The 13,311-nt window shown below is 45.2% G+C and overlaps 1 long non-coding RNA gene across 1 annotated transcript; it reads right to left on the reverse strand.

Moving 5' to 3' along the window:
- Positions 1 to 6,599: 6,599 nt before the first annotated feature.
- Positions 6,600 to 12,385, reverse strand: LOC311584910. Its single transcript, XR_014775032.1, has 4 exons — positions 11,834 to 12,385; positions 10,400 to 10,653; positions 9,994 to 10,158; positions 6,600 to 6,798 (listed from the first exon to the last, which is right to left on the reverse strand). It is a non-coding gene; the product is annotated as an uncharacterized lncRNA (long non-coding RNA).
- Positions 12,386 to 13,311: the final 926 nt, after the last annotated feature.

Here is a 13,311-nt window from a genome sequence, read left to right on the forward strand (position 1 = left end):
TGTCTGTCTCTCTTTAACAGGACTGCTTGATTCTCAAGCACGGTCTCTGTAGACGATGACCTCGTGTTCCCTGAGTCAAAGGTTGGACACGCCTGTCAGTCCTATGTCAGTTACTGGATGACAGCCGTTTTCTCAGAGGCTGAAGGCTGTCTTTTCATTTGCTTAACTGGGTCTTTCATAGCACAAAAGTTTTTCACTTTGATGAAATCCAATTTATTTTGTTCTTTCATGCCTTGCACTTTGGTGTCATGTCTGATAACCTTTTTCCCTGCTTGCTCAGTCCTGGATCTTTTATATTTTCTTCTGAAAGTTTGCTGGCTCTACTCTTACATTTAAATCTGTATAAATTGAACACACCCTTTTAGCTTTACATTTAAATCCATAATCCATTTTGAATTAATTTCTGTATAAGGCATGAGAGGTCTCAGTTCATTCTCAATGCTTTTTCATATAGTAAGGCTAATTAAAGTTCTATAATTAATGACATTTATTTTTTTAAGTTAAACTAAAGTTGTGAAATTTGGCTGGCTATTCATAGTGTACTTTCTGCGCCTATGACACAGCTTGGGCCCTGAGTATAGGCAGTGTCTCCTCTAGAAATTGTGGCTTTAGCATTTTGTTTGTATACACCTACTACTTGTTCACACAGCATCTTCAAAGCTGTGCTCTGTGGAGAGCCTTTAGGAAACTCTACTCAAGAGCTAACAGGCCAAGATACTGAGGCAAGTACCAATGCATACAGAGGGGTGTGGCTCATGCAGACTCTTGGTTCCCAGTATGAAGATGCTTGAAACCGGAGCCTGCTGAGAAGTGGTGTTAAGGGATCCAACAGATTGATGCCTTTCTCTGGGTGATGAGAGTGAGCGAGCCACTGCTCAGTGTGACTGGCCCAGCTACCTCCACCGTGAGTTGTCGAAAGTCAGGGGTGCCGGGTGCTTCACTTCATGCATCCATTCCTGCTTGTTTGCTTGACCTCACAATATGAGGTCCTTGTCAGAAGCCGCTGAGATGCTGGTGCCATGGGATTGGACTTTGCAGCCTGTAGAACCATCAGCCTAAATGAGCCTCTGCTCTTCTTTGGTAACAGAGCACTGACAGCCAAGAGCTGCCAGAATGCTGAAGAGCAAACAGCTAAAATCTGAGGAACAGGATAACAGGGAGGGCTCAGCAACTAAGCTGAGAAAGCCAGGCATGAGATGTGCTCTGATAGACGGAGGCTGTCGGTACCCAGCTTGCGTTCTAAATACAGGAGCTTTCTTTTACTTCCTGAGAAGCCCAACATTTCAGTGTCTAGCAGGAACTCGCCATGTTTATCCACACATGCACACACATTTTTTAAAAAATGGTTCTTAAATGTAAAGATGTTTCCTTGTCTGTCCAAGTTCGGGGGCGAGACATATGGTCACAGCAACACACCCTGGCGGATCATTGCGGTGTGCCATGTGTTACCTCGTGTGTCATGTCATCTCTAATGACTTAAGAATGGTCCCCATACTCGATCTTGTCCCAGCTTTTGGAGGCCGTGCGTGGGGACACGCTGCATGCACGGCCAGCTCAAAGACATTGCTGATTTTATTCTGCAGGATTGATCTTCCTCTGTGGCGAGCACTCCCCAGTGCATTTCAGCGTTTAGCACAGTGTCCCTGGGTTTTAGCTCTCCTCTCTTTTAAGATGGGGGCATTTATACATGGAGCCAGTATGAAGTGTGAGAGTCATGACTCACAGTCCCTTTGACTAATCATTTAAAGGCCAGTGTGGCCCCGATTGCCTTCCTGAGCCATATCAGTCTCCCTTACAGATAGATTTTTTTTTCTGCTATTCAAAATTATCCTATTTGCCTCGACTATTCTGGTCATTTACAAAAACAAACAAACAAACAAAACCCAAAACCAACTAACCAACCAACCAAACCAGGTTGTTCATAATTTGCAATGTACACATTTCAGGAAAATTCTGAACACCAGCAAGGTAGTCATTTTGAACGTGGACCTCATATCCCACAGCTCCAAAATTACATGTAATGGCAAGCTCCCAGGCCAGCTCATAAAAGCCTACTTATGTAGCTGAGCCCAGCTAAAAAGCCCCCACAGACTAACGGCAATGCAGAGTGATGGCTTCTATGGGAATGTGCGGCTTGTACCAACCAGGAAGTCAAGAGACAGAGTGAAGTAAATCTTGAGCTTGCTTCTACCTCACTCTGAGGGCTTGGAATCTGGGTAGCAGTAAGCCAGCCCCCCAGGGAGAGAGAACCGAAATGTTCTCACATCCTAGGAACTTCCAAAGGGACATGTGACATTATAATTTAACAACCAAGCACAGGATATCAGTGTCCTTGAGATCCCGGGAAAGCACATGCTGTCTGGTCACTGTAGCACTGTGGAGTGGTACAAGTTTCCGGGAAGGCAGGACTCAGGCACAGCTGAGGCAGAAGTATTGGACCTTGGCCTACCTGGGATGGAGAGTGACTTTAATTCGTTTTGATTGCATCTAGACCCGAATCTCTGTCTCTCTCTTCCACTTTTTTTGCTCTCCAGGTACCAGTCAAGACAACAGACTAGGAAATGGTATAAAAGATGAACATTAAGGGAGATTGTCTTTGGAAATGTGTGCTTCTCTTTGAGATGGGGTGAAGATGGTCTAGCCTGGACTGCCCTTGAACTTGCCCTAGGCCCCTGAGCAGCTGTGCCTGTTACTGTCTTTCAAAGTGACCAGACAATTAAAAAAAAAAAAACATGCTTGACCAAAAGACTAACAGGGAAAATTCTATATGCCAATGATGAGTCTACATTTATCTCTGAATTTGTATCTAAAAATCCTTGTGTGTTGGCTAGTCTTATGTCAAGTTGACACAAGCTAGAGTTATCTGAAATGAGGGAATTTCAATTGAGAAAAATGCCTTCATAAAATCCAGCTGTCAGCCACTTTCTTAATTAGTGATTGACAGGGGAGGGCCCTGCCCATTGTGGGTGGTACCTTCCTTCCTTGGGTGGTCCTGGATTCTATTTTTTTAAATTAATTTATTCATATTACATCTCAGTTGTTAGCCCATCCCTTGTATCCTCCCATTCCTCCCTTCCTCCCGCTTCCCTCCCTACTCCCCTCCCCTATGTCTGTGACTGAGTGGGACCTCCTCCCCTGTATATGTTCATAGGGTATCAAGTCTCTCCTTGGTGACCTATTATCCTTCCTCTGAGTGCCACCAGGAGTCTCCATCCAAGGGACATGGTCAAATATGGGGCACCAGAGTTTGTGTGAAAGTCAGATCTCCTTCTCCACTTAACGGTGGAGAATGTCCTGTCCATCAGCTAGTCTGGGTAGGGGTTCGAAGTTTACTGCCTATATTTTCCTTGGCTGTTGCCATAGTTTGCGGAGGATCCTAGGGCCCAGACCCGCCTGTAGTTTTCCAGGACCCACTGGATCCTTCTATTTAAAAAGCAGGCTGAGCAAGCCATGAGAAGCAAGCCAGTAAGCAGCACCCTTCCACAGCCTCTGCATCAGCTCCTGCCTCTGAGATCCTGCCCTGTTTGAAGTTCCTGTCCTGACTTCCTTTGATGATGAACAGCAATATGGAAGTGTAAGTCAGACAAACCCTTTCCTCCCCAACTGGCTTTTTGGTCATGGTGTTTTGTCACAGCAATAGACACGCTAACTAGGACAGCTGGTGTCTATTATTGTCTTGATTTAGCTGATGGAAATGGAAACCTGATAGGCTAGCCTAGCCCAAGAACCAGTAAGCAAGGGACAATGCGGGTGGGGGCGGGGTGGGGAGGGGGAAGACACAGATGCAACCACTGCTCCAGTGCCCCGCCTCCTCCTGCTCTTCCTCCTCAGTCTATGCCTCTGCCTTGGAAACAAACGCATGCTCCCATCCGTTTTTCAACCAGAAGCAAAATTACTCTAACAGCAAAGAGGACCCATTTCTTAACTACATACATACAGTGAAGGGAAGATGGTGGCAGCACAGAGCCACAGATCGGATGTCTGCTCCTGTTTGACGAGGAGGGCCCAGTTGACAGCAGCCCTCTAAGACGGCAGGTGCTTGTAAAATGCACGCCGTACCTGCCCTACACTGCGAGAAAGAAGCCACCTACTTGTTTGACGTTGCGCAGGCCCAAGATTGATGCTACAAGCAAGTGACTGTCTGGGCAATTCAGTAACAGAAATGGGGATGAAAACATCCTGTGTGGTAGAGAAGAGAACATTTGACCTTTCTGGGTTACAAATGGGGGAGTGGTAGCATCTACCCTGACAGCACTATAGTGGAAGCCTAACCCCAGAACCATAGAAAAGCTAAAATTCAGAAAAAAGCCGTGATTTTTGTTAGAAGTTGCGCTGCATAAAACCAGGCATTTCATGTTGCTCCTTTCATCTTCATGCACGGCGCCTCCTGGTCCTGAGTTTGGGGCTGCGTTTCAATCGCCCCCTGGTGGACCAAAGGAACATTACTTCACCAATGCTCAAGCTGATAAAGGATAGCCATTTCCTTTTTTTTTTTTTTTTTTTTTAGTACTTCTTTAGTCGAGGCTGACTAAATCTTTAAGCAAAACTAGCCGATTTTTAATGAATGTAGGTAATAGTAGAACTCTTTGGTTTCCCCGGACTCCCCCTCCTCTGCGAATTACACCCCACCACAGAGCACTGCTCGCATGCATCACTAGCAAGGACTTTTCTAAGGACCTCTTAGATTAATGGTTCTCAACCTGTGGGTCGAGACTCTTCTGGAGGTCGAACCACTCTTTCACAGGGGTGGCACATCAGATATCTTGCATGTCAGATATTTACATTAAGTTTCAAAACAGAAACAAAATTACAGTTATGACGTAGCAACGAAAATAATTTTATGGTTGGGGATTACCATAACATGAGGAGCTGTATTAAAGGGTCACAGCAGCAGGCAGGTTAAGAACCACTGCTCTAGACAGCTGGGTTGCCTCGGCCTTTGCTTTCTGCTCTAGGGTCATACTTTGCTGGCAGTACTGTGCCCCTCCCCCTGATTTTACTATCAGACCAGCAATGGGAGCCAAGAAACGTAGAACAACTTGCTCCAAATCACAGGAGAAGGTTGGGCATCTAACTGTGACAGAAGGGAATGGGGGCACGTTCCCAGCACAGCAAGCTGCCCACCGGCACTGCCATGCGGCCATGTTCAGAGAGAACTGTCGCCCTGGCTGTGATACGCTGGAGGGAGCAAAGGGTGCAGGTTGCTTCATAGGCGAACACCCACTTCCCTTCTGGAACTCTCCATCATTATCTTGGGCTGTAGCTCACACAGAGCGCAGCATTTGGCGTTGCATGGGTTTGTACAATACCGATGTTCCTCAAGAGATAAGACTAATGCCGATCCCAACACTTGGGGGACGGGGTGGAGTGTAGAGCCAGGAGGATCAGAAGGTTAAGATCATCCTCAGCCATAACAAGTTTGAAGACAGCAGGGGCTACACGAGAATGACCGCCTTTTAAAAACCGAGGCGTGCCTGGAGAGATGGCTCAGGAGCTAAGAACGCCTGCTGCTCTTTCAGGGCACCTTTTGGTTCCTAGAACCCACACCGGGCAGCTCACTACTGCTTGTAACTCTAGCCTCAGGGGATCTAGTGCTCTTATCAGGCCTCTGCAGGTGCCTGCTCACATGTAGCATGCACTCACACAGAGAGACTGTCTATGTTGGGTTGGCTTGTGGGCACACATGTCTGAGGTTGTCTAATTTGATTACGTGAGAAGACCCAGCCCAGTGCGGAAAGTACCGTTCTCCAGGCAAGGGGTGCTGGGCTGTGTAAGAGTGGTGAAGTGGAGCCGAGCACAAGCAAGCAAACACTTGTGTGTGTGTGTGTGTGCGTGTGTCTGTGTGTGAATTTCTCTCTGCTCTTGACTGAGAATGTGATGTGACTAAGTTGTTTTAAACTCTTGCTTATGTGACGTCCTCACAGTGATGGACTCTATGCAAGCTAAAACAGGTTAGTCTTCCCTTGAGTTGCTTGTCACCAAAATATTCCATCACAGCCACAGAAATGAAATGACAACATCAAAAACTAGAAATAAATGTATGCCCATATTTTTGTAAGACACTGAATTCTGAGAATTTGCCAGGACAGACATTGGATTTTCTAAAATCAATGGAAGGGGACTAGTTGGGGACTCTTGAAGGGTTAGGCCGGAGATGGAGGAAAACGGCTGGAGAAGTAAGGCCTGAATCGGGCTCAGACTAAGAGACCTCATTTAGTCTTTCTAACAAGACTTCGCAAGACCCAGGAGACTAGATTATCCACAGATCTCAGTGTCTTAAACAGCCCTTTAAGAGCGAAGAAGGCCAGGGCTGAACAGATGACTCAGCAGTTAAGATTCCTGGGTGCTCTTCAAGAGGATCCAGGTTCAGTTCCCAGCACCCAGATGGCAGCTCACAAGTGTAATTCCAGTTCCAGGGAATTCATTGCCTCATCGAGACTCCAAAGGCATTAGGCACACACGCAGTGCACACTCACGCAGGCAAAGCCACTCAAACACATACAATATAAATAAACTTTTAAAAATATATTTTAAAAAATGGAGGTAGGTAGGCTCGTGATGTGGGGGGGGGGTGCTTCTGGATCCTTGTGGATCCACACTTGAGAAGCTGTGGAGTCAGGAAACCCCAAAGGGATCAGCAAGCAGCCAAGGTCGGTGACTGAGATGGTGGGTGTCCTTTATCACTTGGAATCAGCCAAGAGGCATCATCCACATTGGGTGTGTCCCCGAGGGTGTGTCTAGAGATGTTCAGCTAAGGAAGAGTTTGGGTGGTGCTATCGCACAGATTTTGGTCCTAAACTGGGGGAAAAAGAAATGGGGGCTGGGATAGGGGATAGCTGAGAGGCAGTGTTTCCTCACTGCTTCCCTGTCCACTGTGACATATGAAGCCCCAGTACCACAGTGCTACGGCAATCAACTCTAGTGTGACTTCCCGCCGTGATGGACTGTGCCCACCGAAACCATGAGCTATAAAATAAACCCCCTCCTCCAGTTGCTCTTGTCCGGTAATGAGGAAAGTTACAATACAGGGACCTACTCAGAGTGCCTGGGGATCTAGAAGTGGATTTGGAGCTAGAGGCTGGGATTCGTGGCAGGATATTATTGCTATCAACTACACAGACCAGGCCTTGGGGCCAGCAGTATCCCTGCTGGGACGGCTACATCCCACCCTGCCCCATGCAGGTGTCCTTTGGGTGTGATGTGGATGGTGCAGTTGGTCAGTGCTGGAGCCAGCGTTGGTGCAGAGCACCAGCCCTGATGTACTTTTCATGCAATTTGAAGTCCCCTTGTTGGCAGCTCAGTCTGGAGCCCATGGGCTCATGGTTTAATTCTATTCTTGCCTCCTCATGCCTTCTGAGTGCAGAAGAGAAAGCTTTCAAACACTCTCAGAGGAGACAGGAGACATTAAGCTCGCTTGGTTGGGTCTGTGTCTTCTACCTTACAGAACAAGGTGTCAGGGCTTAGCTCTACTTGATTTGGCCTGTGGAGGGGAACAAGGGACAGTAGTTAATGAGCACCCCAAAGAAGGAGAGAAGTTGGCACCGTACATCCTGGGCTTCTGGGTCTCCCTTGTAGGTCACACAGTAAATGTCTTCTCCCATCCACTATTTTGGAATGCAAAGATAAGGTATATACTTTTAAGTTCCCAGGTTTTCAGCAGCCCAAATCATTTAGATTTGCTATAATTTAGATCCAGACTGTCCCCCAAAGCTAGGAGTGCCATTGGGAGTGATAGACAAGCCCCACCATTTATGTTTGGGGCTTAATTAGAGGAAGTAAGGTTGTTGAAGCTGAGCCCTTAACGGAGGTCCTCAACTTTCCTAATGCTATGGCCCTTTAATACAGTCCCTCATGTTGCGGTGACCCCCCTCCCCCACACCATAAACTTATTTTGTTGTTACTTCTAATGGTAATTTTGCTACTGTTATGAATCATAATGTAAATATCTTATACACAGGGTATCTGATATGTGAACCCTGTTGGGGTCGAGACCCACAGGTTGAGAACCACTGCCTTAGGCTCTTTTTCTTTTGGTTTCTTTGTTGTAAACAGGTGACAGGTTTTCTCTGCTGTATTCTTCTGTCATGCTGCATGGCCTGCCACAAATCCCAAACAAACTAGTGACCACAGACTGAGACCTTTGAAATCATGAGCCCAAAGAAACTCCTAAATTGTTTAGTCTCAATATTTTATCACTCAAATGGGAAATTAACTAACACAAGCTTCAAAAGTAGGTACTTTGAATTAAGAACATACTCAATTTTGAAGACAAAAATGGGCATAAATTAGGTCATGCTGAGTGTGGTGGCCCATGCCCTTAGTTCAGCACTCATGAGGCAGAGGCAGGTGGATTTCTGAGTTTAAGGCCAGACAGGGTGACACAATGAGACGCTGTCTCAACAAATAAGAGTCAAGTCATGCCATTCTTAGGTTTTTATGTTAGTTACATGTTAGAATGACAATAATTTTGCCAAGTAAAATATACTATTAAACTTGGTATTTATGTTTTCTTTATATATATATTTATATTCTATTTATACATATATTATATATTTATATTTTAAAATGTTATATATTATATATAGTTTATAATTTATAATTATATATATTTATATATGATACACACACACACACACACACACACACACACACACACACACACACACATATAGGTATGGCCATTCAAAAACCAGAAACTCTGTGTATGGGACATTGCATCTTTTCTGCTTTGGCTGGGATGGTTTTATGCCTTTTCTCATTGCAAATCCAGAACACAGATCTAATCTAACATTAACAAGGAACCCCTTTGGTCGTAGGGAGCCCACACTTATAAGAGAAATAAGGCAGTCTTAGAGAAAGCCTCTGAGACCCCAACCTAGTGACCTGATTTCCTCCCTTTCACAGCCAGTTGGGATGTAAATTACCCAAAGAACCGTGTTAATATTCTATCAACTGAGAGTCAGGCTCACGGTGGGCCTCTAGCATCCTCCACAGCCCTGCAGTGCAGAGGTACCCTGCAGTGGATGCAGGGGTTCTCCTGCAAAGGACAGTGTGTCTGGATGGTTCCAGCTTCTGAACCAGTTTCCTCCAACACAGCAGGCTGGTTTCAAACTCAAGTCACACAGATCATGGTCTAGAATGACTCTCTGTCCCCTCCATATCCCCTGGGGAGCCAAGTCAGCTTGGGAGACTCAGTGGAAGAAATATTTAAGTTGTTTTTCTTCCTTATTTAAAAATTTTAAGCATTTATTTATTCACATGTGTATGTGTGCTTATTGGGGCTGGGGGTGGTGAAGCTTGGTGCACCTCACAATATGCTTCTGGAGGTCAGAGGGCATCAAGGCTCTGGCTCAGGTCACCCCACTGAGCAGTAGGTACCTTTACTGGCCAAGCCATCTCGCCAAGTCCTATTTCAACTCTGAAGAGGTGACACTTGGTACTTACTCTGAAGATCTACTTTTCTGCATCACTCTGTGCTTGGCGAGGCTGTGTGGAAGACCCATGTCATTAGCAAAGCGACTTTCCACACCTCACAGACCATCTCGGGAGCTTATTCCCAGTCTTTGTGGAATACCAAGGCTAATTCCTAAAGTTGGCCAGCAGCAGCAGGGGCCCCTGTCCAAGGTCTGGTGAGAAATGCCTGCTTGCTTAAGAGGCTTAAGCAGAGAACAGCCAGCTACTGAGATGCTTTATGACTTCAGCTCTAATCCCCTATGCATGCCTTGCCAGCAATCACCAGCCAGTTTCTTTACTGAGGATGTTCCATTCCAAGGATGTCACAGCCTTTCTCTTTGCTGCCATCTTCTCTTCCCCATAACAGTCTCTAGGTGTCTTGCCTTTAGTTATTACTGTGAGTGAACATCGCATATGTACGTGTGTCAGGGTGCGGGGGAGCGCTTGCATGGCTTGGTGTGTGTATTGAGGTCAGAGGACAACTTTGTGGAGCTGGTTCTCTCCTTCTACCTTCCAGTGGGTTCTGTGAACCAAACTCACCAAGTGCCTTTACATACTGAGCCGTCTTGCTGGCCCCGCAATCTCCAGGGTTGCTCTTCTGAAGAAAGTAACGCATCCGTGTGCTGTCTCTACCCGTAGTCTAACATCCTCCTTCTTATTTCTCCCTGGCGTGGGTCCCCATGCCTCTCCGGATCTCATGGAGCTCTGGGAAGGAAGCAGAATTTTACTTACAGGCTCATCTCCTCATTGTGTAGCATAACCATCATGGTCAATTTGATTGGCCCGAGAGACATCTCAGAGATTAGTAGAGACACCTTTAGGTGTCTCTGCCACTGTCTCCTGGGTGAATCCCTTGATGGATTCACAGCATGATGGCATTATTGGAACATGAAGCTCAGTTGGTGGAAGTAGGCCACTGGGGCATCCTTTGAAGGGTGTATCTTACTGTGGTCTCCTCCGCTCCCCCTCTGCTTCTTGGTTGCCAAGAGATCAGCAACTTTGTTCCGAGGTGTGATCTTGCCACTGTGGTGTCCTGTCTTACTGCAGGCAGAGGGTGGAATAAGTGACTGAGGAGGCAACAGCCAATGTTAGTGAGCACTTTCTGGTCCCCAATTTCCAGTGAGCTGGAAAATCAATTTGTCTGCAAGCCAGTTCTGGACATTGTTTAAGACTCTTGTCTGATGGTGCTAATGTTCAGCTCTATCAAAAAACAAAACACAACAAAACCAGTCAGAACTTTTCTGTACTGTTGAGATATTTGAACTATTTTTTAATGGCTATCTTTCAGTCAGCAGTCAACGAGCTGTTAGGGTATATATCAGTTTTCCCTCCCAAACCTAACTAAAATGTTAATATTTTATCTTAGCTCTGTGTGTGTCTTATATTCATTAAATAAAGTAAGTCTCTGGTTTTTATGAGTTCTGTGAATGAATAATATGCTTCCACTACTGAGTATTGTTTCTTACTATCTTTATTAAGAATGAAAATTTTAATTTCCTGTAGAAAAAAAATTTAAAGTATTACATTTTTCTTTTCTTTTTGACTGTGAGCCTAGCCTTTAGTGGACAAACCGTTTCTCTAATTCAGCATTTCTGTTTTTAATTTAAGTCTATTCTTGTGAAATCGTGTGAACTTTGTAGTTTAACAATTTCTCAATTTCATAGATGATTCTTAGACCATCACATTTACTTTATTTTAGTCTAATTTTGCTTCCCTTTCTTTGCATTATTTCTCATTCTCCTTCCTAGTTTTAGATCTAAATATTAACGGCTTAGGCTAGTAGGATGGCTCATTGGGTGAAAGTGTGTGCCACCAAGCTGATGACCCGAGTTTGATGCTGGAAACCCAGATTTTGTCCTGAGAGAACTCCCTCAAGTGGTCCCTGACCACCACAGGAGCACAACAGTCTGTGTGCACTTTCTCCCATTAAGTACATCTTTGTTAAATATGTAATAAATATATCAATACTTTATTTTATTTAATAGCACCAGGTCTCAGGTTTCTTTATGTGCTGAATATCTGGTTTTAAAGTTTATTTCAGCTCTCATTCTTACTTATTTTGTTTCTTTTCTGTCTATAATTACCTTGTATATTTATACAAATTCCTTGAGTTGAATAATTAGTGCATCATTTTGATTGGTTTTGCTTATTAATGCTAAGTGCTTGAGCCTACCAACTTCCCTCTGTGCATTGATTTAATCTTATCTTCAGGTTAGGAGGTATAGCTTTCAAATTTATTCATGATTATCATTGTTTAGTTGCTTGCCACCGCCTCCCCCCAAATGTGCTGCATTCTTTGCTTTAAGTACCAGTAACTAGAAGATTTTCCTTTCATTGTGATTAGCAGAAGTGAGTAGAGGGACCCTTAGCAGATTCTTACCTGCGTCGTCCACTCCCGCCCACCCCTGCTGCTACATTAGTGGTTTTTCATTGTGGAAGGAAATATCTGAGGAATTCAACTTGAAGGAGACAGTTGGTTTTGGCTGTCCAAGAGGGACTGCCAACAATGGTTTAGTGAAGGAGAGCCACAGGTGACCATGCAGAGGTCAGTATGCCTCTGTGGCATCTCTTGTTTTTCAACCTGTGCAAACCACTTTAGTCAACAGAGACTCTGAATGAGAGGAGCCCTTCAGTTTCTTTGGTGTTTCTCGACAAATCTAAATCTGCAGGGAAAGAGAATAAAAAAATAAACAGTCACTGGCTGAAGGTATGGTGGCTTAGTGATGCAGAAGTGTGTTTGCATGTGGCCCTGGGTTCAAGCTGAACACTGTAAACGTGAATTCCTGGGAAGAAGCTGTGTCTGCAAAGACTGGCTCATTAGAGCTGAGGTGATGTGAAGGCTTTGGGATGTTGCGTGTTCAGACCCTAACTTCTTTGTCTCTGGCTGGATTCAGTCTCAGAAAAGACACTCCTTACCTACCTCTGTGTCAGAGCTAGCATACTTTTTGGTTATTTATTTATTTATTTATTTATTTCTTATTTTTTTGAGACAGGGTTTCTTTGTGCAGCCCTGGCTGTCCTGGATCTTGCTCTGTAAACCAGGCTGGCCTTGAAATCACAGAGATCCGTTGTTAACATCTTGTGACTAACAAAATCTTTCGAAATCTATTGCCTTAGCAGACCGTAAGCGTCCATCAACCCCAAAGCTGAGAAGGTCATCAGCTAGCCTCTGGGGCCTATAAGAGAAGATTGCCCCCATCTTGCTGTGACTTCCTCTCTGAAGTTTCTACTGATATGTTTTAAAAATTGCCTGGATTTGTGACGTTCTTTGTTCTGCCACTGTAACACTTCATGAAACTGCCTCAGCGTGGGAACACGAAACTTAGGGTAACCCAGCTCCATGCTTCCTGCGCTACAATCTTTCAACTTTGGCTCCAGAACAAACGATCTCTTGTTTTTCTCTTTCAGGTGAGAGTTGTGATTTGTGTTGACAGCACCAACCAAAAACAAAATCAAAAGCGGAAAAGCTTCACTGGAGGCTTCGCATGAAACCAGACAGCGGTCAGCTGGAGGAGCTTCTCGGTCAGCTTTTTGCTTAGGGCTCACTGACTCATGAATGTTCATGCCTCTTCCACTCTGTGCCGGATGCTGCTCTTTCTGGACGGGAGCCTTGCACACCGAGGCCAGCTCTGCTTTCAGAGAAGCCAAAGCGTTGCAGGTGAGCTTGCAGCTCTCTCCCAGCCACCTGTCTCCTGTGATGCTTCCAAACGCCTCCGGGCCAGAGATCCACTTCATTCCCTGTCTCGGCTTTTTGAAAGAAAATAATGCCCGTAATTAGAGTTGGAAGGCTCTCCTTCAAGAAGCTGGTAAGTTAGGAACCCTGGGCCCCTTTTCCATACAGCTTTATATGATGTAGGT

This window comes from Acomys minous (genome assembly GCF_964271855.1).
Source record: "Acomys minous genome assembly, chromosome: 15".
NCBI classification, from domain to species: domain Eukaryota; kingdom Metazoa; phylum Chordata; class Mammalia; order Rodentia; family Muridae; genus Acomys; species Acomys minous.